This window comes from Oncorhynchus kisutch, linkage group LG13, assembly GCF_002021735.2.
Source record: "Oncorhynchus kisutch isolate 150728-3 linkage group LG13, Okis_V2, whole genome shotgun sequence".
NCBI classification, from domain to species: Eukaryota; Metazoa; Chordata; class Actinopteri; order Salmoniformes; family Salmonidae; genus Oncorhynchus; species Oncorhynchus kisutch.
Genome location: NC_034186.2, coordinates 39,669,959 through 39,692,491, shown reverse-complemented (window position 1 = coordinate 39,692,491; position 22,533 = coordinate 39,669,959). Strand labels below are relative to the sequence as shown.

General features: G+C 44.5%; 1 long non-coding RNA gene across 1 annotated transcript; it reads right to left on the bottom strand.

Annotated features, from left to right (window-relative positions):
* Positions 1-4,297: 4,297 nt before the first annotated feature.
* On the bottom strand, positions 4,298-15,986 carry LOC116353076 (uncharacterized). The gene is made up of 2 exons (XR_004202397.1): positions 15,243-15,986; positions 4,298-7,102 (listed from the first exon to the last, which is right to left on the bottom strand). It is a non-coding gene; the product is annotated as an uncharacterized LOC116353076 (long non-coding RNA).
* Positions 15,987-22,533: the final 6,547 nt, after the last annotated feature.

Sequence of the window (22,533 nt, the reverse complement as noted above, 5' to 3'; positions counted from 1 at the left end):
ATTGTGTGCACAAATTTGTTTACATCTCTTTATATTGAGCATTTCTCCTATGCCAAGATAGGGCATGTCAAGAAGTTGATTCAACAGCATGATCATTACACAGGTGTACCTTGTGCTGGGAACAATAAGAGTCTGCTCCCTAGTGGGTTGGCTGCCAAGTGCCTATGCCTATGCCTTCCAAAGCCCACCCATGGCTGCACCCCGGCCCAGTCCTGTAAAATCCATAGATTAGGGCCTCATTGATTTATTTCAATATTTAATAGTGACAAACGGCTAGAAACGTAGACTGACTGAGCAGAGATTACGAAGTGGCAGGACTGAGTATTTGCAGAGGTCTTGATTATGGAACAGGTTGCACCTGCGGGGGACTCCAGCACACCTGTCTCCACCCACACAATCACACACACAGAGAGAGAGAGAGGGAGATGGAGAGGGAGAGAGCACTGGAGGAGCGGCGGCAGGTCAAGGAGACACAGGATGAGCAGTAGAGGGCGTGGCAGGAGCAGATGTAAGAGTAATGTTCTCAAATTGTTCCGAGAATGTTAAGAAATAACGTGTTAAGAAATAACATTCTTCTGTTGGAATTTCAGTACCTCAGCATAATGTCTCCTCATGTCTCTGATTAAAGTCATGTTCTCAAATTGTTCCGAGAAGATTAAGTCACACTGTTCTTCTGTGTTCTTCCCACAGAAGATTCCACACAAGTTCCCATGTGTTTCTATTTAATGTCATATTTTTACTACATTCTGGGAATGTTATAAAAATGTGTGTGACTCAGAACATTATGGAGTATTGTGTGTAGATGGGTGAGAAAAATAATCATATTGAATCCATTTTAAATTCAGGCTGTAACGCATCAAAAGGTGAACAACTCAAGTGGTGTGAATACCTGCTGAAGGCACTGTATGTTCGAGTCTCACTGATGCCAGGTCACAATAAATAATACATGTGTTCGTATAATTAATGACCAAGGAAATTCATTTCCATGTGTCCTATATGTGCTTGGAGTCATTAAAAATAGAATTTAAAATAGCTAGCAGTGTTATTCAAAGTGTTATTCAAACATTAATTGCAAGTTAAAGAAGTTATTCAAAAACCTCCAAAACCTCCAAATAACAGTCTCAGAATGTTAATTCAATCTCCCAAGAAAACTTTCAAGGAACCAGAGTAAACATTTTTTAGAACCTCTATGCAACCAAAAAATGTACGTTTCCGGAACAGGCTAAATGTTCACTTCTGTTCTGTTTTACAGGAAACTTATAGCTTCGTTCCCACAACCAATGTGAAACCAAAAACATACGTTCCGACAACTTCCAAAGAACCACGTTTGCTACCTGGGTTGTGGCCTTCTGTGGCTTTACAGTTGTTGTTATATTGGTGAAGCAAACAACTGATTTCAAGTGTCGCTCTACTTCTTCATACAAATTCCTGCACTTTATAGTAATAGGGGGAAAATTCCAGGCTTTATTAGTCCAGGGCTAATATGATACAGCCGTTTGTTGTATCATATTTGACATGTCAAGGGCTAATCCACTCACAGCAGCTCTCTCTCTCCCACAACTGGCCCTTCTCTGCTCCAATTGAGGTGCGATGGGTTAATGGTGGTTGCGTGCAGACGCAGCCGTGCCCTCTTTAATTACCCAGCACTTTGCCTCCAGGTGTTCAGCAGACAGCCAGTGATGTACTGTCTGACATGACGATGGGCCCTGAAACCGCTCCAGTACTACACTCCTTCTGGCTTCTCTTCCCTTTCCTTTCCTTTCCTCTCCTCCCCCTCTCCTTTTCCACTTGCAGTTCATGAACCCGCCTTGAATGCTAGCTACCTGAGTGAGTTATAAAATTATGTGTTCTCTACACGATAAAATGAGGACAACAGGACCGGAGGTGGATGTGGTCTGGAGCGTGTGAGCATTTGCATCATTCTCCATGGTTCTGATGCAGATTTTAAGTGGGTAAAGGGGATTTGACTGTGGTGAAGGAACAGAACAGAAGCAATGAGAAAATAAGCTTTGAGGTGTTTGGAGTCTGAGGTAATGGATGACGGTGTCATGGAGGTCACTGGCTATCTGTTCTTTTTCAGTGTTCAGATGGATGATTTCATAAACTGCCGATCTGACAATATTGGAAGTGCCTCCAGACACCTCCAAGTGGTTCAGAGAACATATGTCAGGAATTTCGCATTCAGCGGTCATACTAGGCTTACGCATTAAGCCATTACTGAATGCTATCTAATTAGTGAGTGTTGTTGATACAATCTCATTCAATCAATCACAACACTTGCCTTTTCCTTTTCAGATCATTGACACCATGCTCCTGCCAGCACAGAGAACAAAGCAAGGGAAGGGCGTAGCTGCGTAATCACAGCTTGTCCATACAGTGCATTATTTGCATACCATTGCTGCCATTGAATTTGTCTGTCACACCTGGCAATGGGCTCTTGCCTTGAGGAATTGGAGTACTTTTGGTTCAGTATATTCAGTTGTTCTTGTGTTGTAAGTCCTGTCAGCTTTGATTTAGTTTTGATATAAGTTTGGAAATATGTACTGTAACTGTAGTGAGGGCACACACACACACACACACACACACACACACACACACACACGAGCTGGCCTCTAAGAAGCTGAGGTCAGCACTGACACGGTGTAGGAAAAACCATCTGGAGAGGAAAAGGGAGCATGAGAGCACGGAGGAGATGTACTCCTCAGCTGTTTCCCTCTCCTTTATCAGCCTCAGATCTCCCTATAGCTCCAGTCTGGCTCCCAGATCAGAAGATGTAGAGGGGAGGACAAGACAGAGGTTATGTAGGACCAGGAATTCTCTTGTCCACGTTGTCTGTCGAGGAAAAGCTACGGGCCCTAATTGTGAGAAACTAGAGCAGGGTACTGAGAGCAGGGTACTGAGAGTTCACTCATTCATTGAGTAAAAAAAGATTATTACTCAAAATAAGTTAATGTTCCTTAAACCTGGACTTAGTCCAGCAATAATTACTTTGTCCTTAACCTTGTGAGCAAATCTGGGCAAGTTTGGACTTTTATCCTCTCCTTATTCTTTTGGCTGAGCACTGTTGCCACTTAACTAATTGTGTTGGGAAAGATGTTTCAAGGGTGATGACACTGCGTACATTTTAAATGAAGACATATTTTCTCTGAAAGAAAAAAAGCATTCTTGAGGTAAAGCTCAATTGACACACCAGATGATGCATGATGACATATTAGGTGATATACGAGGACACGGGTATGACATGTGAAGAAATCCTTATTCCCTTCCAATAGCTGCTCCCCCTCAAGTCCTGCACATATGAACTTCATAAAGAATACTCATAGGAAATTCGGTGTAATTTTTGCATGACTTCACACCGCATACTTTTTCAAAGAGATGTCCTTTTCTTCACTGAGAGTTGGGTTTTGGCAAGGTCGTGACCTGTGGCTGGGAGGACCGACAGGCAGTACCCCCGATTCCGTGGTTTTTCTCCAAGCTTGTCATTTACAAGCTATGAGGCAGAGTGGACTGGGGCTTGGCTTTGTAGCACAGCTGGTACTGCTCAGCCTAAGCCAATTACCCAGCCTGCACGCTGCCACGGCTAGGACCACAAGGACCCTGATTAAATAGTGGAGGGGGCAACAAAAGAGAATCAAGCCAAATAAAGCAGCCACATCATGAAATCTGGTCAGCCTTTGAGGAGGCCGATAAAATGACTTTGACATTGCTATGGAAACTAAAATAGGAGTACTGGGGAGAGCCGAGTCTTTGGTCTGGGTAACCCATTTAGGATTGTGCATAGATATATGTTTTTATTTAACCTTTATTTAACTAGGCAAGTCAGTTATGAACAAATTATTATTTACAATGACAACCTACTCCAGCCAAAACCAGACAACACTGGGCCAATTGTGCTCCGCCCTATGGGACTCCCAATTACAGCTGGATGTGATACAGCCTGGATTTGAACCAGGTATTATAGCGATGCCTCTTGCATTGAGATGCAGTGCCTTAGACCGCTGCGCCACTCGGAAGAGGGCTGGAGAGTGTGTATTGTCATATTATGGTTCTAGTGTGGGTTGTAGGCAGCCCACTGGGTGGATCAAGTGTAATCTTGGTGGGGATTTGAACCTGTGACCTGCAATGAGAAATCATTTTGGTGTCATTTAAGACACTTTCATGTACCAAGTAAAAACCTAAGCAATGACATTATGATGATAAAAGGCTGGTGTTGATCATCATCTGTCGCTACACCCACATAGAAGCAAGAGAAAACCTTGGGAACCTTCAGAATGAAGAAATTCTAGAGCAGACATTGTATGAAGTAATACTTTTTTATTCATGGATTTTGTGGTAGGATTACATGAGATTTACAGCAAAAGTGGTGACTCACAGAACAGCATGAAAGAGACACCTGTGACAACAAAGGAAGAGCAGCATGCCTCAGAGTTAAGGAACCACAAATGCGACATTTTAAGTAGTAGCTTGATGTTAATCCCCTGTTTTACCCCTAATAGATACAAAAAAAAGATATGAATTTGGACCAATGCCCGGAGGACAAGAATCCACCAGTCTTGTCATATTACAAAACTAGGTTTCATTCAGGTAATCTCTTCAAGGTTAAAAGTCATTGCAAAAATGTCAAGAGGCGGCAAATGCCGTCTACAATCCACGGCCCATTGGATGAGCATGAGATTTATCGTGTGGTTAATGAACCTCTTTTCTCCTACGAGTGAAAAATCTTGAGATAAAGAATGTTTCCAAAGTCCTGATTTATAACGTGCCACATTATCTCTGTCGCAGGGGAGCATAAAGTAAAATAGCAGACATTCCCAATCAGCTGAAAATGAGGCTCTCTAGGTAACGTCAATTACATGGACATAGCAGACATTTCACTTGGATTACCGCACAATGAACTTCAGTTTCTCCGTTTGCCCTCTGACGGCTCAGAGAGCTAGAGAGTGCGTGTGTGCTTGGCTGCGGCATTGTCAAGGGGAAAAAGCCATACTGAAATAAACATGAAGTCCGAGGAGAATAACTGCATCAGTATGCAGCAAATTCAATGTACCTTCTCCATGCTGCCTGCCAGTTCCTAATGATAAATCTGGTTATGAAACATTCATACTTGAAGCAGGGACATTCAACTCTCACAGGCTGCAATGCCTCTGTCTGATGTCTCAGGGTTTAATGCTGACAGGAATGTTGGGTTTCATCAAGGCCAATGGCACAAGCCCTTGGGGGTATGGTGGGCAGGGCTAATGGGGTACTGGATGTCTTTCTGCATGCTGATTGGAGGGCGTAATGGCACACAGTGGGCTCCACTCCTGTTCCTGCTGAACTGAGCCAGTACTCAGAGTTCAAACTGATACCAGTTCAGTAGGCACAGGAGGGCACAGCCCCAACCATAGAGTATTATAACCCTCCACGTCCATCCCTTTAGAAACACTCTACCACTCTACATTGAGACTGAATGGAAACCACAGAACATACTGTAGCCAATTTGATGGGTAACCCTGAGAAACTTTCAATTTAAGGCCTTACTAAGCAGTTACCACAAGAGGTCTAAACCTCTTGACAAAACAACATTACAATAGGCCATAAGAACTCTATAATAATGATCCACAATTAACCAACTGACCAATGGACAAGGGGACAGAGATAACTACAAAAACAAATGTGCCTCACGTAAATGGGTTGACCACTGTCCCACAAGATGTTTTGCATGTATGTCAACTCTTAAAGTGAATTCCACACACTCGTAATGTGGCCTCAGAGTTGCATGATAGCTTGGTATGGTTCTATACCAAGTACCAAGCCCCCACAGCTCAGAGTGTGACAAGAGGGCAGCCTAGCCCACACACCAGCTCAGAGTGTGACAAGAGGGCAGCCTAGCCCACACACCAGCTCAGAGTGTGACAAGAGGGCAGCCTAGCCCACACATCAGGTCAGAGTGTGACAAGAGGGTAGCCTAGCCCACACACCAGCTCAGAGTGTGACAAGAGGGCAGCCTAGCCCACACACCAGCTCAGAGTGTGACAAGAGGGCAGCCTAGCCCACACACCAGCTCACCTCTGGGGAGGACGTGAGGTGAGCTGTGCCCCATCCTCTGCCACATAAATCAGTGCCAGTGCCGAGTGCCAAAGCCAGGTGCTGTGCTCTGACTGACTGACTGACTGAGATGGAGTGTGGAACTGGGCATGCCAGGGCTGGCCTGACATTCCCCCAGCAGCCTTCTTTCCTCTGCTCCTTACGGGGATCGTGCTGTATCCCGCTGTTGCCTCTGTCTCCATGCCCACGCAACACCTCACTCCTCCATCATTATCTCTCCCTCTCTTCCCACCTTCTTCCTTCGTCTTCACATCTCAGAACTCAGCCAGTACTCGTTCATCGCCATCGTTTGGAGCACATCCTGCTGCATCAACTATTTCACCGCAGGCACTGAACTTAGCCACTGTGAACAACACATAAGAGGGATCAATGCTCACCAATTAGCTAAGCTCTGTGCCTTTAGCAAGTGGCTGCTCCCTACAGGATGCACATGAGGAAAATAGACTTTCACTGGCAGTCTGGAGGAACGTTGATTGATTCCTCTAAGGCTGGAAGTACTTTGTAGACTTCTATAGAAGGTAAAACACTCTTTGCACTTTGGATCTATCCACTCCTTATGTCTATAAGCAAAGGCTGCCAAAGTAGGCTCAGTTTCCCACAGTTCCCGTTTGTAAGGAGCTAATACCAGGAAGTAATCTGTAAATCCCTGTGTGAGAGCTGAAAACAGCTTTTATCTGGAGTTGAGTATTATTTTACATGATCTTGTTTCCATAGACCATAGAGGGCCAAGATCGGGAAACAGAAACGACGTACCCTGACGGGCAGAACATACCGATGCCACCTGGGTCACCTGGAGAGCTGCCTGTGTAAGGGTGGAAATCCCTGGCAATGTGATTTTCGTTTATATTTGTGCACCAAATCACTGTGCCAGGAACCCTCCCCACCACAGCCAGACTGGTAGCGAGCGTAACCGGGTGCCCATCCCTGGCCCGCAGCGGCGGGGCCTCCAGATGTCTCCCCAGACATCTGGAGTGTCCTCTGGCTGTCCTCTGGCTGCTCCCAAGTCAGACCAACCCTGAAGGGAGAAAGAGAGGGGAGAGAAGCCGTCACCACCTCAGCACTGACCGGGGGAAAAGATGACCTACTGTTCACCATGCAATAGAGATGAGACTGATATGGAAGACAATAGTCTGATCGCCATAACGAAAGGCGGTTTTGATTAAGTAAGTGAACATGAGGAATGGCTGTGCAGACTTTGGTTGCATGCTGTTTGCGTCAGAGAGAAGCAGGCAAAGCAGCAGATGTGGAGGCTGGTTGGAATATGCAGACACAGCTGTTCAGTCAAGGCTCATTGTTTGGAGTGACTCAGAGGGAAAACATTGTTCTTGTTTGGAATGGCTGGAGCACTCTCTATTGCTACTGGACATCAATACTCCCAATAACACCAGAACTAGAGAAAAACAGGACATGAAACATACAGTAGACATAAGACATATATTATGTAAAGACAAGTTGTCCCAAAACACTTCACATAGGTAGAACAGAATTCAGCTGTCCCCATAGGACAGGGGTGTCAAACTCATTCCATGGAGGGCCTAATGTCTGCTAGTTTTTGTTTTTTCCTTTCAAATAAGACCTAGACAACCAGGTGAGGAGTGTTCCTCACTAATCAGTGACCTTAAATCATCAATTAAGTCCACAGAAGAAGTGTGAATCCGCAGACACTCGGCCCTCCATGGAATGAGTTTGACATGTGCCATAGGAGAACCTATTTTTGGTTCCAGGTAGAACCCTCTGTAGAAATGGTTCTAAATGGAACCCAAAGGGGTTCTACCTGGAACCAAAAATGGTTCTTCAAAGGTTTATCCTATGGGGACACCCGAATAACCCTTTTAGGTTCTAGATACAGTAGCACCTGATTTCAACCTTGGTCATAGAACAAAGATTAGCAGAACGTCCAATAAGCTTCAAGTTCTGTAGTGTCTTAGAACATTCAAGTTCGTGGGCGTAACTTGGCGGGAAAAGAAAACCGTAAACAAACTCAACTCTTTTTAACAACTTCCTTTCCCTGCTGTATGAGGAATGTCATGTAAGTAGTATCATTATTGCTGTTCCCAGGGTCACCCTCGTGGTGACGACATAATGACAGGATTGTTGAGTTGTGAGGAGGCCTGGTATGCACTACACAGTCTGAGGAGGTGACTAGCGGGGGCTCAAATACAGGGTGGCTTTAAAGGGGGATCATAGAGCGGATCATAGAGCCCCCCCCCCCCCTTTTGCCCTCAGAAGATCCTCAATTCATCGGGGCATGGACTCTACAAGGTGTCGGATGCTGGCCCATGTTGACTCCAGTGTTTCCCACAGTTGTGTCAAGTTGGCTGGATGTCTTTTGGGTAGTGGACCATTCTTGCTACACACGGGAAACTGTTGAGTGTGGAAAAACCCAGCAACGTTGCAGTTCTTGACACAAACCGGTGCGCCTGGCACCCACTACCATACCCTGTTCAAAGGCACTTAAATCCTTTGTCTTGTCCATTCACCCTCTGAATGGCACACATACACAATCCATGTCTCAATTGTCTCAAGGCTTAAAAATCCTTCTTTAACCTGTCTCCTCCCCTTCATCTACACTGATTGAAGTGGATTTAACAAGTGACATTAATAAGGGATCCTAGCTTTCACCTGGATTCCCCTGGTCAGTGTATGTGATGGAAAGACCAGGTGTTCCTAAGGTTTTGTTCAGTCATTGTATTGTGTAGTGCACTTACATTTCAGTCAGCTATAAATAATTGATTTAATGTGCAACACACATAATTATGCATATCACTGACCTTGCCCAGATTACATTTATTATCCCTGAGTTTTTAGCTTTGTCAATAAGCATTACATACGGTATATTTTTACGTTAACTCTCAAGGGAATGGCCTACCCTTGCAAGTCTGTAAAGGCAACACCCTGTCCTGTCTTTGGTCTTGCACCCATACATTGTCATTCTGTAGCAGCCAGGGTACCGTGTATCCTACTTGGCATTGAGCAGGATATTGCTACAATCCCGCACGGTATGTATAGCAGATTGGCCAATATACTACGGCTAAGGGCTATGTCCAGGCACTCTGCATTGCGTCGAGCCAAAGCACAGGTCTTAGCCGTGGTATATTGGCCATATACCACACCTCCTCGGGCCTTATTATAAAAACTGTGATGCAGACTTTTCTCAGGCGAGGGAAATATGTATGTCCTGTCTGTCTAGCCCGATGTTAACACCTGTCTGTCTAGCCCGATGTTAACACCTGTCTGTCTAGCCCGATGTTAACACCTGTCTGTCTAGCCCGATGTTAACACTTGTCTGTCTAGCACGATGTTAACACTTGTCTGTCTAGCCCGATGTTAACACCTGTCTGTCTAGCCCGATGTTAACACCTGTCTGTCTAGCACGATGTTAACACTTGTCTGTCTAGCCCGATGTTAACACCTGTCTGTCTAGCCCGATGTTAACACCTGTCTGTCTAGCCCGATGTTAACACCTGTCTGTCTAGCCCGATGTTAACACCTGTCTGTCTAGCCCGATGTTAACACCTGGCCCCTCCTTTCCGTCTCTGGAATGATGAATAACTATGTTTGTCTAGTTTAGAGATGTGAAACGGCAAGTTGTGCTTCACTGCCTGTAGACAGACAGAGAGAGAGAGAGAGAGAGAGAGAGAGAGACAGAGAGAGTGAGAGAGAGAGAGGGAGAGGGAGAGAAAGAGAGAGATGGAAGAGCGAGATAGAGAGAGGGAGAGAGAAGGGGAGTTGTCTTGCCCTCTTTTTCACTTGTGCGTCAGTGTATATGTTTGATAGATGTGCTATCGGAAAATTTCTTTGCTGATCTCATTTTTCCCAGATCAATGTCTACAGAGCGACTGTTGACGGTGACATTTTCTCGGCATGTCTGCCAAGACAGAGGCACGGTGATAGGACTCTGAGGCATATCAGTTCAACTCTAGTAAGCAAGCAAAGGATTAGGCCTACCCAACACCACGCAGCACAGGAAATGCACTGACACTGTATTTGGAATGGGCAACTTGCAATAGAATAGAACAGAATTTGGAGAACCAGACATTCTATACACAAATATGTAATACACTCATTTTCAGATTTCAATTTCTATGTTCTTACCCTCATTTCCACATATATCCATAGTAGACAACCACTACGCTCAGATATGTTTGTTTATGGGTTGGGATGCATTGTGTTTTCTGTCCGAGCGAAGCAAAATGAGCTCATTCAAAAATGTGATGGATTGCTTTTTCTGCTTATTATGCGCCAGGCTACGATGTTTCCCAGGCATGATGGAAGAACACCAAACTGGCCAAATATCTCTCAATGCCCAACCTCTGTTTACACAGGAGACATGGCATATATCTGATGGTTCTGACTGCAGGTGTAAGTTTAGAATCTGACCACAAGAACACACTGTTAACGTCATCCAGCATCTCGCACACGGGCGCCGAAATGATTTGCCACTACGAAACGCTGCTCTCACAAAACAGAACTAGCACAGGAGAGAGTGAGCCAGCTAGAGAGTAAGGAATCAGTCCCTCTTGCTTATAAACCACTTATATATGCCACATTAGTCTACTTCATGCTATTCTGTTCTACTCTATTCTATTCCGTAGGTGATTTGTGTGAAACAAAGCAGAGGCCTAAAAGTCTGAATTGTAAGACATTGATCTCATTGCAGGACTTCCATCCCTTTGACCTTTTCTACTGGCTGTCCTAGTGTTAAAGTACAGTGCCTTGCGAAAGTATTCGGCCCCCTTGAACTTTGCGACCTTTTGCCACATTTCAGGCTTCAAACATAAAGATATAAAACTGTATTTTTTTGTGAAGAATCAACAACAAGTGGGACACAATCATGAAGTGGAACGACATTTATTGGATATTTCAAACTTTTTTAACAAATCAAAAACTGAAAAATTGGGCGTGCAAAATTATTCAGCCCCCTTAAGTTAATACTTTGTAGCGCCACCTTTTGCTGCGATTACAGCTGTAAGTCGCTTGGGGTATGTCTCTATCAGTTTTGCACATCGAGAGACTGACATTTTTTTCCCATTCCTCCTTGCAAAACAGCTCGAGCTCAGTGAGGTTGGATGGAGAGCATTTGTGAACAGCAGTTTTCAGTTCTTTCCACAGATTCTCGATTGGATTCAGGTCTGGACTTTGACTTGGCCATTCTAACACCTGGATATGTTTATTTTTTTAACCATTCCATTGTAGATTTTGCTTTATGTTTTGGATCATTGTCTTGTTGGAAGACAAATCTCCGTCCCAGTCTCAGGTCTTTTGCAGACTCCATCAGGTTTTCTTCCAGAATGGTCCTGTATTTGGCTCCATCCATCTTCCCATCAATTTTAACCATCTTCCCTGTCCCTGCTGAAGAAAAGCAGGCCCAAACCATGATGCTGCCACCACCATGTTTGACAGTGGGGATGGTGTGTTCAGGGTGATGAGCTGTGTTGCTTTTACGCCAAACATAACGTTTTGCATTGTTGCCAAAAAGTTCAATTTTGGTTTCATCTGACCAGAGCACCTTCTTCCACATGTTTGGTGTGACTCCCAGGTGGCTTGTGGCAAACTTTAAACAACACTTTTTATGGATATCTTTAAGAAATGGCTTTCTTCTTGCCACTCTTTCATAAAGGCCAGATTTGTGCAATATACGACTGATTGTTGTCCTATGGACAGAGTCTCCCACCTCAGCTGTAGATCTCTGCAGTTCATCCAGAGTGATCATGGGCCTCTTGGCTGCATCTCTGATCAGTCTTCTCCTTGTATGAGCTGAAAGTTTAGAGGGACGGCCAGGTCTTGGTAGATTTGCAGTGGTCTGATACTCCTTCCATTTCAATATTATCGCTTGCACAGTGCTCCTTGGGATGTTTAAAGCTTGGGAAATCTTTTTGTATCCAAATCCGGCTTTAAACTTCTTCACAACAGTATCTCGGACCTGCCTGGTGTGTTCCTTGTTCTTCATGATGCTCTCTGCGCTTTTAACGGACCTCTGAGACTATCACAGTGCAGGTGCATTTATACGGAGACTTGATTACACACAGGTGGATTGTATTTATCATCATTAGTCATTTAGGTCAACATTGGATCATTCAGAGATCCTCACTGAACTTCTGGAGAGAGTTTGCTGCACTGAAAGTAAAGGTGCTGAATAATTTTGCACGCCCAATTTTTCAGTTTTTGATTTGTTAAAAAAGTTTGAAATATCCAATAAATGTCGTTCCACTTCATGATTGTGTCCCACTTGTTGTTGATTCTTCACAAAAAAATACAGTTTTATATCTTTATGTTTGAAGCCTGAAATGTGGCAAAAGGTCGCAAAGTTCAAGGGGGCCGAATACTTTCGCAAGGCACTGTATATAGGATTTAGTGGTGACTGTTGAGTTAACCATGACGGAGTAGCTGTGGTTTGGGAGATGAGAGGAGATCCATGTTGAACCCAAAAGGTCAGATCCTATCCTTGTTCCAGCAGTCAGAGAGAAGCATCACGGCATTAAAAAGTCATTTTAGCTGTTCATTAGGTCTGGATTTCATTATTCACCCCATTGAGTCACTCCACTAGAATTAGCAACCTCTCAGAACTGACATATGAAGGCACTGGGGACCAAAGAGAAGCTTCTGGTGTTCGATTAGCTATAATTCACTTTGCACTTGTGTTACCAGTAGGCGTACGTCAATCTAACCTACTGAATTTATTTTTGAACTTGTTGTACTGAATAGCAGATTTTGTTGAAAGTTCATGAGTGAATTTGGTATTAGTCTATCTAATAATTATCTTAAGTGGTTTGAAGTCCGCTTTACATCCAAAAGTATGCAGTCCCCTCGAGATGGAAATTGAGGCAAGAAAAATGTTTATTTGCTTTGACGCACTTAAGGATCATGATCGATCTTAATGGATACGTCAAAAATACAAATCTGCATCAAAAGCTGCTTGGAAGCTTATGCTGTCACATCATCTGACGGCCTGGCTATTAGCTAAGAGCTGTTACTGTTCCTATTAGATATGCTGAGTGGGAGAGAGAGAGCGAGAGAGAGAGAGAGAGAGAGAGAGAGAGGAGAGCGAGAGAAAGAGGAGAGAAAAAGAGGAGAGAGAAAGAGAGGAGAGAGCGAGAGAAAGAGAGAGAGAGAGAAAGAGAGGAGATCAAGAGAAAGTGGGAGTGAACTCAAACAAACACATGAGCCTGTGGTTATCTAAGGAAACAGACTGAACACATCAATGGCCTGCATATATGTCAGTCAGAAAGTCACAAACTACACTGAACCAGACAAAACCATCAGCTGGTTCACCTGAAGCCATGCCATCGATAACACAACATCAGTCATGGCCAGACAGAGCTTTAAAAAACAACGCATGTACGAAGACAGGAAGAGTTGCCGTGCACAGTGCACGGATGGTGACCCCGGTGACTGGGAGACTCCCTCCCTCCCCATTCCAATGCTATCTCTTCTCTCCACACTGAGGCCTGTTTTTCCATGACAGATGCCTCCAATTGTAGGCTGCTGTTGCTGCTGTTACTGTAATGTGAAGCACAGCATAGTTTTCATTACCTGATTATTCAATACCTGGTAAACAACATATTGACCGGACCAATGTTACTGCAACAACTTCACACACTTTTGATCCGGCTAATTGAATTGGTGGGTGTTGAAAGGGTGCTGTGTTTGTGTCTACTCAGAAGTGTCATGCCCATTGAATTTGTCATTTGATGACTGTAATATAAAAATCTAGATTGTTTTAGAAGATGTTGAATTTGGTCACCAAACAGTGGCCTCTGAAAATGATTGGGTGCGTGACACCACTGGGTTCTGTGTACTGTACAGTAGGTGTCTGTGAGTGTGTGTACTGTCCGTGTCTTTACATTTGTTTGTAAATGCGTGTGCCTATGCGTGTGAGCACGTGTTTAAACTCGCACTCCAGTGCCAACAAGGGAAGCTGTTTACTACTTGGTGGGTCGTAAAAGTAAATACTATGCGTCAGTCTGGCCGATCAAAGACTCCTTCATTGGGTGCATGGCTTGGATGTGTTTGGTAATTGCCAGGGTTCAGACAGCCATTACCTGTTTCACTGTGTGGTGACAACTCATCCTGTGTATTTAAGTGTTCCAGACCTGATTGAAGGAACACACACACACCGAGCCAACAAAAGACACACACGAGCACACATACCCACACAAATGTGCACACACATTTACACAGATGTGCGTGCGCGCGCACACACACACACACACACACACACACTCAATTGTCCCTATTATTGACAAAGACATCAACATCAGTGCAAAAAATAAACATCTGTTCACTATTCTCCATCTTGCAGGCAACGCCCAAAGACTCCAGCAGGAAATAGACGTGTATCTGAAAACGCACCTAAAGAAATACAAATATCAGACCTGGTGAATCTCTTGTCTGTTTGGAACTACTAGGTCAGTAAATCAGAAACAATGGAACCTTTTCAAATAGTTGGACTATTTGTATCAAAATAGAAGAGTTTGAGTTTATCGAATCAAACTATTCCTTGTCCAAACATCAACTAGACTATGTATTTGAAGAGCCTTAGCACACAGTAGTGCTCAAAAGATCACAAATTCACTCAGTTAAACCGGATAGAGGATTGATCCTTCGTACACAGCTAGGTCTAAACACAGTCTCAAATAGAAATCTGACATGGATTATTTTCTTAGACTGTGGGAAAATTTCAGTTCTGAAATATGTGAACAGGCCAACAGTAACCTATCAACATGCAAATCTCCTCAAGCCCATTATGACAGATATGCAGACAAATACCAATCATCTATAAATGTTACAACTTGTTTTTCATATTAACAGATTCAAGCAGTCATTGAACAGCAAATGGTATGTTTTCTTAGGTCTTCCTGATAGCATCACAGTCAATGGAAAGAGAGCCTGGCTGTAGAAATGTACAGTAGACATTGTGAACTTACTCTGATGCTCAGTCTGCTTGGTTCACTTTAGACAGGTCTGATGCTGTTGCTGGTTGTCTGATCTAAGTGACTGACAAGGGAGTTGCCTTAGCCTACAAAGAGGGAGAGAGAGAGAGAGAGAGAGAGAGAGAGAGAGAGAGAGAGAGAGAGAGAGAGAGAGAGAGAGAGAGAGAGAGAGAGAGAGAGAGAGAGAGAGAGAGAGAGAGAGAGCACAGTGCTGCCACTCACCATGCCCACAGATCCAGTAGTGCTGCGTGAGAGCCGAGTTCAGCTGAGGATATGGAGGAGTGGAGCAGTCAGTGGAGGAGTTCTTTCTCGGAAGGCTGCTCTAAGGAATGTTCCATTTCAGATCCAGCAGCAGCAGCAACTTTGTCCTGTGCCGAGGTCTCTTTTGGGGACATAAAAGGGGGAGAGGAGATGAGGGAGGGAAGGGTTGTCTTGTCCTGGTCTGTTCGGTTTCCCATAGAGAAGAAGTGAGCAGTGGAGAGGAGAGGTCAGACTTGGAGCTAGTTAACACAACCCGCTGGCTAGTGACTGGCTGCTACCGTAGTTTCTTTTAACCTGATGAATCACTCTGGAGATGCACAGCAACAGTTCGTCCACTTACAGAAGAGTAACGAGAGAGAGAGAGAGAGAGAGAGAGTAAAAGAAAGTAAGAGAAAGCGAGAGTAAAAGAGAGAGAGAGAAAGATATAGAAAAGGATAGTGAGAAAAAAACGTTTAACTGTTCGTCCCAAGAGATCCACTATCCATGTGAGAGTCTGGAAGCAGTGCTGCTCTCCTTTCTTCCCTCCCTTTCCCTCCCTCCCTCCTTCTCTTCTTTCATCCCCCTCTCAGTTTTTTTCCAGGCTCCGTTGAGACTCTTATTGTGGCAATTGCATTAGCCTTTAGCCAGAGAGGAATGGCTCTAAGTGCCTAATGCATTCTCTCTCTCTCTCTCTCTCTCTCTCTCTCTGTCTCTCTGTCTCTCTCTCTCTCTTTTGTGTTTCAGTCTGACTTGTACACGTACACACACCTCCTCTCACTCCTTCTTTTGTGCTTTTCTTTCTGTCATGATTTATCCCTTAAAGGGGCACTGTCTCGGTTTTCTTTCTGTCATGACTTATCCCTTAAAGGGGCACTGTCTCGGTTTTCTTTCGGTCATGATTTATCCCTTAAAGGGGCACTGTCTCGGTTTTCTTTCTGTCATGACTTATCCCTTAAAGGGGCACTGTCTCGGTTTTCTTTCTGTCATGATTTATCCCTCAAAGGGGAACTGTCTCTGTTTTCTTTCTGTCATGACTTATCCATTAAAGGGGCACTGTCTCTGTTTTCTTTCTGTCATGACTTATCCCTTAAAGGGGCACTGTCTCTGTTTTTCCGAGGTGCTTCTAAAGAGTCCAGGAGCAGTATCCTTCTACTACAGAGTAACACATTGACTGTGTGTGTGTGTGTGTGTGTGTGTGTGTGTGTGTGTGTGTGTGTGTGTGTGTGTGTGTGTGTGTTTGCATGTGAGTCTGTGTGCACTGTGTCATTGTCTGACCTCTCGTACACTAGTGCACCAGAGCTGTGGCAGCATGTGTACGATGAACACTACATCAGAATAGCCTGAACCCAACCTGTCAGGTCATTGGGTTTATAATAGGTCTATATACCAGTAATACCCTAACTCTGTAATTCAACTAACTTCAAAAACTTCCTGATCTCCTTAAACACAGAAGACAACTGAACTGAAGACAGCTAAGCATGCTAAAAGAAATGGAGATGAAAAGGCAAAATAACAAGGGCATCTTGTAGATTAAAGAGATTTCGAACCTCAAACTGTGCAAATGTCAAGACACAGGTTCTGCTCATGAAAGACTGAACTCCTTGAAGTTACATAATGCTTCACAAAAGCGGTGGGTGGGAGAAAAGCCATGTCAAAGTAATTATACGGAGAAATGACTTCTCAGTGTAATAAATCATCAAGCTACACAAATAAACAATGTAAGGACCCGTTCTTTCTAAGAACCACCACTTCCTAAGTTTAGTTTTCTGATGCATTGTGGGGTGATGTTGTCCTTGAAGCAGAAGACACTGAGGCATTGATCCGTTTAAGCTCATTTCAAACAGAAGAGCATCTCAATGTGACTATCTGGAACACAGAGCCGTATTGTCCCTCTTTATCTCTAAATCATTTTGTCGTTGTTTTCCTCTAGACCGTGCACACAAGCCGGCTTTTAAATGGTGGTAGTCCATTAATGAACAGAGGGGCCCTGGGTTTTCCTTTTTTTCTCCTTGCTAGGTTTGTTTATTTATCCTGAGCTGGAGCATTTTAACTTTCCAGGGGCCGTTGCCAGGCCAGGGGAGTAGGGGCAGGCAGGGCAGGGCTGGCTTTGTCAGGGTGGGCTGGGGGCAGTGCCAAATGGGGATGCCATGCATGGTGCAGCCTGTGCCGGGAAGGGATGCCTACAAAGGGCACACAGAGGCACACGCACACAGCCACACTTACACACACAGCCTACGCAGATGGGCACCACTCTCAACCCACTGGGAGAGGTTACACGGCATGTGGCAGAGACACAGTTCTCTCCTGCCTACGCTCGGCTTCCGGACAAGAGCCTGCCTCTTCATAGGGCAACAAGAGAGGGCACAGAGGAAGGGCAGATCACAATGTCGAGGGATGCCTGTCCTCTATCCTGATATTCGCATGTGTTCAGGGCTGTTATCTCAAAAAAAAACCTTCAGTGCCAATATTGAGGTTGACATCTGAAAATACAACAAAATAGGCGCAACTTTCTAATATAATGACCTCTAGAAAACCCCTTTTCCTCATCTGTCCTGAGGTGTTGGTTGGAATTATCCGTGGGCAGGAACCCTGCCTGATCAACGCCAACACACGCAGAGGCCTGCTCAATTGCTTCTTCCAATAAAAATAGACACATATGTTTCCTAAAGCTTTGAGAATTTGACGGTAAAGCTGTTAAAGAGGGAGAGCGTGGTGCATATTGCCTGATGAGCTCAGAGCTCTGTGTGTTCTTTCGAGAGCTTTCTCTTTGAGGGCTTTGTAATAAGGTCATGTTCACCCCAGTCACGACTGACAGAGCCACGGAAATAAATAAATACGTCAAGTGTATGTGTTCTTTCAAAATCAATATAGGCTGCAACTATGTACAGTTCTTACATGTTGTGGGGTAAACCTGTGGAAATACACATACTACAGTACACAATAGGTGGGCTGTCGTTGAGTGACCTGAGTTAATCCTTCCCACATTGTCACGCCCTGACCTTTAGAGATCCCTTTTATGTCTCTATATTGGTTTGGTCAGGGCGTGAGTTGGGGTGGGCATTCTATGTTTTGTGTTTTTGTGTCTGCACCAGACAGAACTGTTTCGGTTTCGTTTGTTCTCTTTGTTATTTTTGTTATTTCAGTGTTCAGCTCAAATAAAAATCATGAACACGTACCACGCGGTACGTATGGCCATCTGTCCTGTGGAGAGGCTCAGAGGGAGATTCAGAGGGACTACGTGAACTCTCCAGGTCAAAACCACAGCTGGGCCTTCACATCTGGCTGCCACCCCGCCACAGCACATCAAAGGCCAGGCGGCGATCGTGCAGACAGGTGGCACAGAAATTCCATTGGACTAGAGCACCTCCACCTTGGCCTCGGCAAAGTTCATCAGCCTCCAACACCCAGTACCTTTCGCTCTTCACCACAACTCACCCTCCCCAATATGGCCCTTCTGGCCCCCGCTGGCCCACCTCAGTACCTACAGTATATCACATCTCAAATCACCACGCCCACCCCAAAGGTCTTTATCCTTCAGTACCTCTGACCTCTAACGCCCAGCCCAGACCAAGGCCACCCTGACTGGATGCACTTTGCCCTGAGAGGATAACCTGTCAAATTACATATGCACACTAACTTTTGCAGGTCCGTAATGCTAAATAGTGTCTCCCTGCCATCACAACGGGATTCGAGAAGCTGTTAGCGTCTGTTGCCAAGGCCCTCCCTAGAACATGCCAAATTGTGCCCGGACACTTTTTTTGCCAGGGGGACACTATTTGTCTTGACAGGTGTCCTAAACATATTGATCTGCCAGGATCAACGTCCATATTGTCAGTGATTTGTTCTGAGAGTGCTTCTTCAGTGGAAGTGAACCATGATGTTTAGCATAGATGGTGTTGATCCCCAAGGCTGCATCCCAGATGAGGGCCTGACACCAGCCACTTCATTCATCATCCCCTCCAGCTCATCTAACACCATCTGCAGGCTGTGGTAGAGCTGGGCAGCACAGCACAGCGCAGACACGCACACGCACACACTCGCAAACACACACACTCACCCACACAAATGAAGCGGGTCATGCTCATGCCACAGAGTGCAGATGTACTTCTGTACTGCTGTTAAACAAGGATATCATCACGACCATTGGCCTGTTATCAAGGAGGTAATGGGAAAATGTTGAGTGAACTGTTGAACAAAGAGGATGGATGATGATGGTCAATGCAGAATCTTCTAAAAAATGCCCGCAATCCCAAAAATAGGCAGGGTTACAAAATATCAGACTTACATTTAGCCTAATGATTTCACAGAAACATTGTGGAGTCTTGTTTTCTAAACAAAAGACATTACATTTATGGTACAGAAGTAAATTAGCTTGTTCATGATGAATATACAACCTAATTTAACCTCAACACAATATACCTAATGAATTCAATCATTGCTACATATCGAAATGTTGGTCAATGAGATCCAAAATGTTACTCGGTTATTGAGTCCTTATTTACTCCCCACTGGACACACACTGGTTGAATCAAATCAAATCAAATCACATTTTATTGGTCACATACACGTGATTAGCTGATGCTATTGCGGGTGCAACGAAATGCTTGTGCTTCTAGCTCCGACAGTGCAGTAATCAACATCGTTCCTTTCAATGAAATTACATTGAACCAACATGGAATAGACTGAGAATTGACGTCTGTGCCCCAGTGGGTCAGTGATATGCCCGATATACACAATACCTCCCAATGTAAATGCTCTAGTTATACCAGGTGAAGTTAATACCACTTTCCTCACTCATGGCAACATGATTTCTTAACTTCCTGACTGCCCAGCTACACTAGCAGACTTGAGTCTGGGCTACGGACTGCATGTCATCAGCACTGTGAGACACTTCCTGGTAGGCTACTGGAGCTTCAAAGCTCTGAGATTTACTGGTCCAACGCAAGAGCTCTCTCAATATCTAAACCAGTTGAGGTGGTCAACGGTGGTTATCAAAGTGTGCTCAAACGGCCGCTGTTTTCTATTTGACTAACAAGATCTGGTTAACACCCGTGCTGATATAAGCAGCTATACGGATAAGCTGTAGGTCACCATGGAGATATGGTGAGGTCATGTGAAAATAAGTCCCATTCCACACAAATCTCTACGTGAGCATAAAGTGAACTGGGAGGAAACCATCCCCTCTGCTCCTGATTACTCCCCGAAAGTTCTCTAGAATTTCAATGGCGTCTCCCTCCTGCATCTGGCCCATGACTGTTATTCTTATTCACAACAAACAATGAATCTGTGAGGAAAATACACACAGGGGGAGAGAATAACACAGGCAATGTGGCCCAGGAGGCTGCCAGAATACATTGCTTCTCTTGACTCTGAGAACAGGAGTGCGTTATTTGCACAACGGAACACTCCAAAGGCTCCACAGACTCCCCCAGCTATGGTTCATCCATCCAGTAGCCCAACCAATTACCAAACAGATGTGGCTAAAGCCATGGATTAGGCCTCCCTGATTGGAGCAGCTCAGTGTCACATGTTTGATTTTGCCTCCAGTTAGGTTTGGATACACTATGGGGCAATACTGCAGGTGGTAACCTGCCTGGAATACATCATATTGTAAGGTTATGTTTTTTATCCAGGCAAGTCAGTTTAGAACAAATGCTTATTTACAATGACGGCCTACCCCGGCCAAACCCAGACGATGCTGGGCCAATTGTGCTCCTCCCTATGGGACTCCCAATCACGTCCGGATGTGATACAGCCATATGTGTATGGTAATACCAATGGTTATATGGACCAAGCTACATTGACAGCCTACTCTCTAACACTACTGTAGGTCCATATTTGGTAGCTAAGTTATCCTGAATAACAATTGGAAAGCATTATTTACTGAAATTGAAATAATGAAACTATATTCGCACTAACAACACCATGTAACACCATGTAGGCCTACATTTGAACTCAGAACAAAATCCTGTACATCCCCACAAATCAAATCCAATTGAATTGGTCACATACACAGTAGATGTTATAATGTGAGTGTAGCGAAATGCTTGTGCTTCTAGTTCAGACAGTGCGGCAATATCTAACAAATAATCTAACAATTCTACAACAACTACCTAATGCACAAAAATATAAGTAAAGGAATGGAATAAGAATATGTACAATATGACAGAGCGGCATAGGCAAGACGGTATAAAATACATTATACACAGTCGTGGCCAAAAGTTTTGAGAATGACACAAATATTAATTTTCATAAAGTCTGCTGCCTCAGTTTGTATGATGGCAATTTGCATATACTCCAGAATGTTATGAAGAGTGATCAGATGAATTGCAATTCATTGCAAAGTCCCTCTTTGCCATGCAAATGAACCGAATCCCCAAAAAACATTTCCACTGCATTTCAGCCCTGCCACAAAAGGACCAGCTGACATCATGTCAGTGATTCTCTCGTTAACACAGGTGTGAGTGTTGACGAGGACAAGGCTGGAGATCACTGTCATGCTGATTGAGTTCGAATAACAGACTGGAAGCTTCAAAAGGAGGGTGATGCTTGGAATCATTGTTCTTCCTCTGTCGGCCATGGTTACCTAGGAAACACGTGTCGTCATCATTGCTTTGCACAAAAAGGGCTTCACAGGCAAGGATATTGCTGCCAGTAAGATTGCACCTAAATCAACCATTTATCTGGATCATCAAGAACTTCAAGAAGAGCGGTTCAATTATTGTGAAGAAGGCTTCAGGGCACCCAAGAAAGTCCAGCAAGCACCAGGACCATCTCCTAAAGTTGATTCAGCTGCGGGCTCGGGCACCACCAGTACAGAGCTTGCTCAGGAATGGCAGCAGGCAGGTGTGAGTGCATCTGCACGCACAGTCAGCTGAAGACTTTGAGGATGGCTTGGTGTTTGGGGCATCCGGAAAAACGCTTGTCCGGAGAAGACAAGGTGAGCGCTACCATCAGTCCTGTGTCATGCCAACAGTAAAGCATCCTGAGACCATTAATGTGTGGGGTTGCTTCTCAGCCAAGGGAGTGGGCTCACTCACAATTTTGCCTAAGAACACAGCCATGAATAAAGAATGGTACCAACACCTCCATCCAGGAACAGTTTGGTGATGAACAATGCCTTTTCCAGCATGATGGAGCACCTTGCCATAATGCAAAAGTGATAACTAAGTGGCTCGGGGAACAAAACATCGATATTTTGGGTTCATGGCCAGGAAACACCCCAGACCTTAATCCCATTGAGAACGTGTGGTCAATCCTCAAGAGGCGGGTG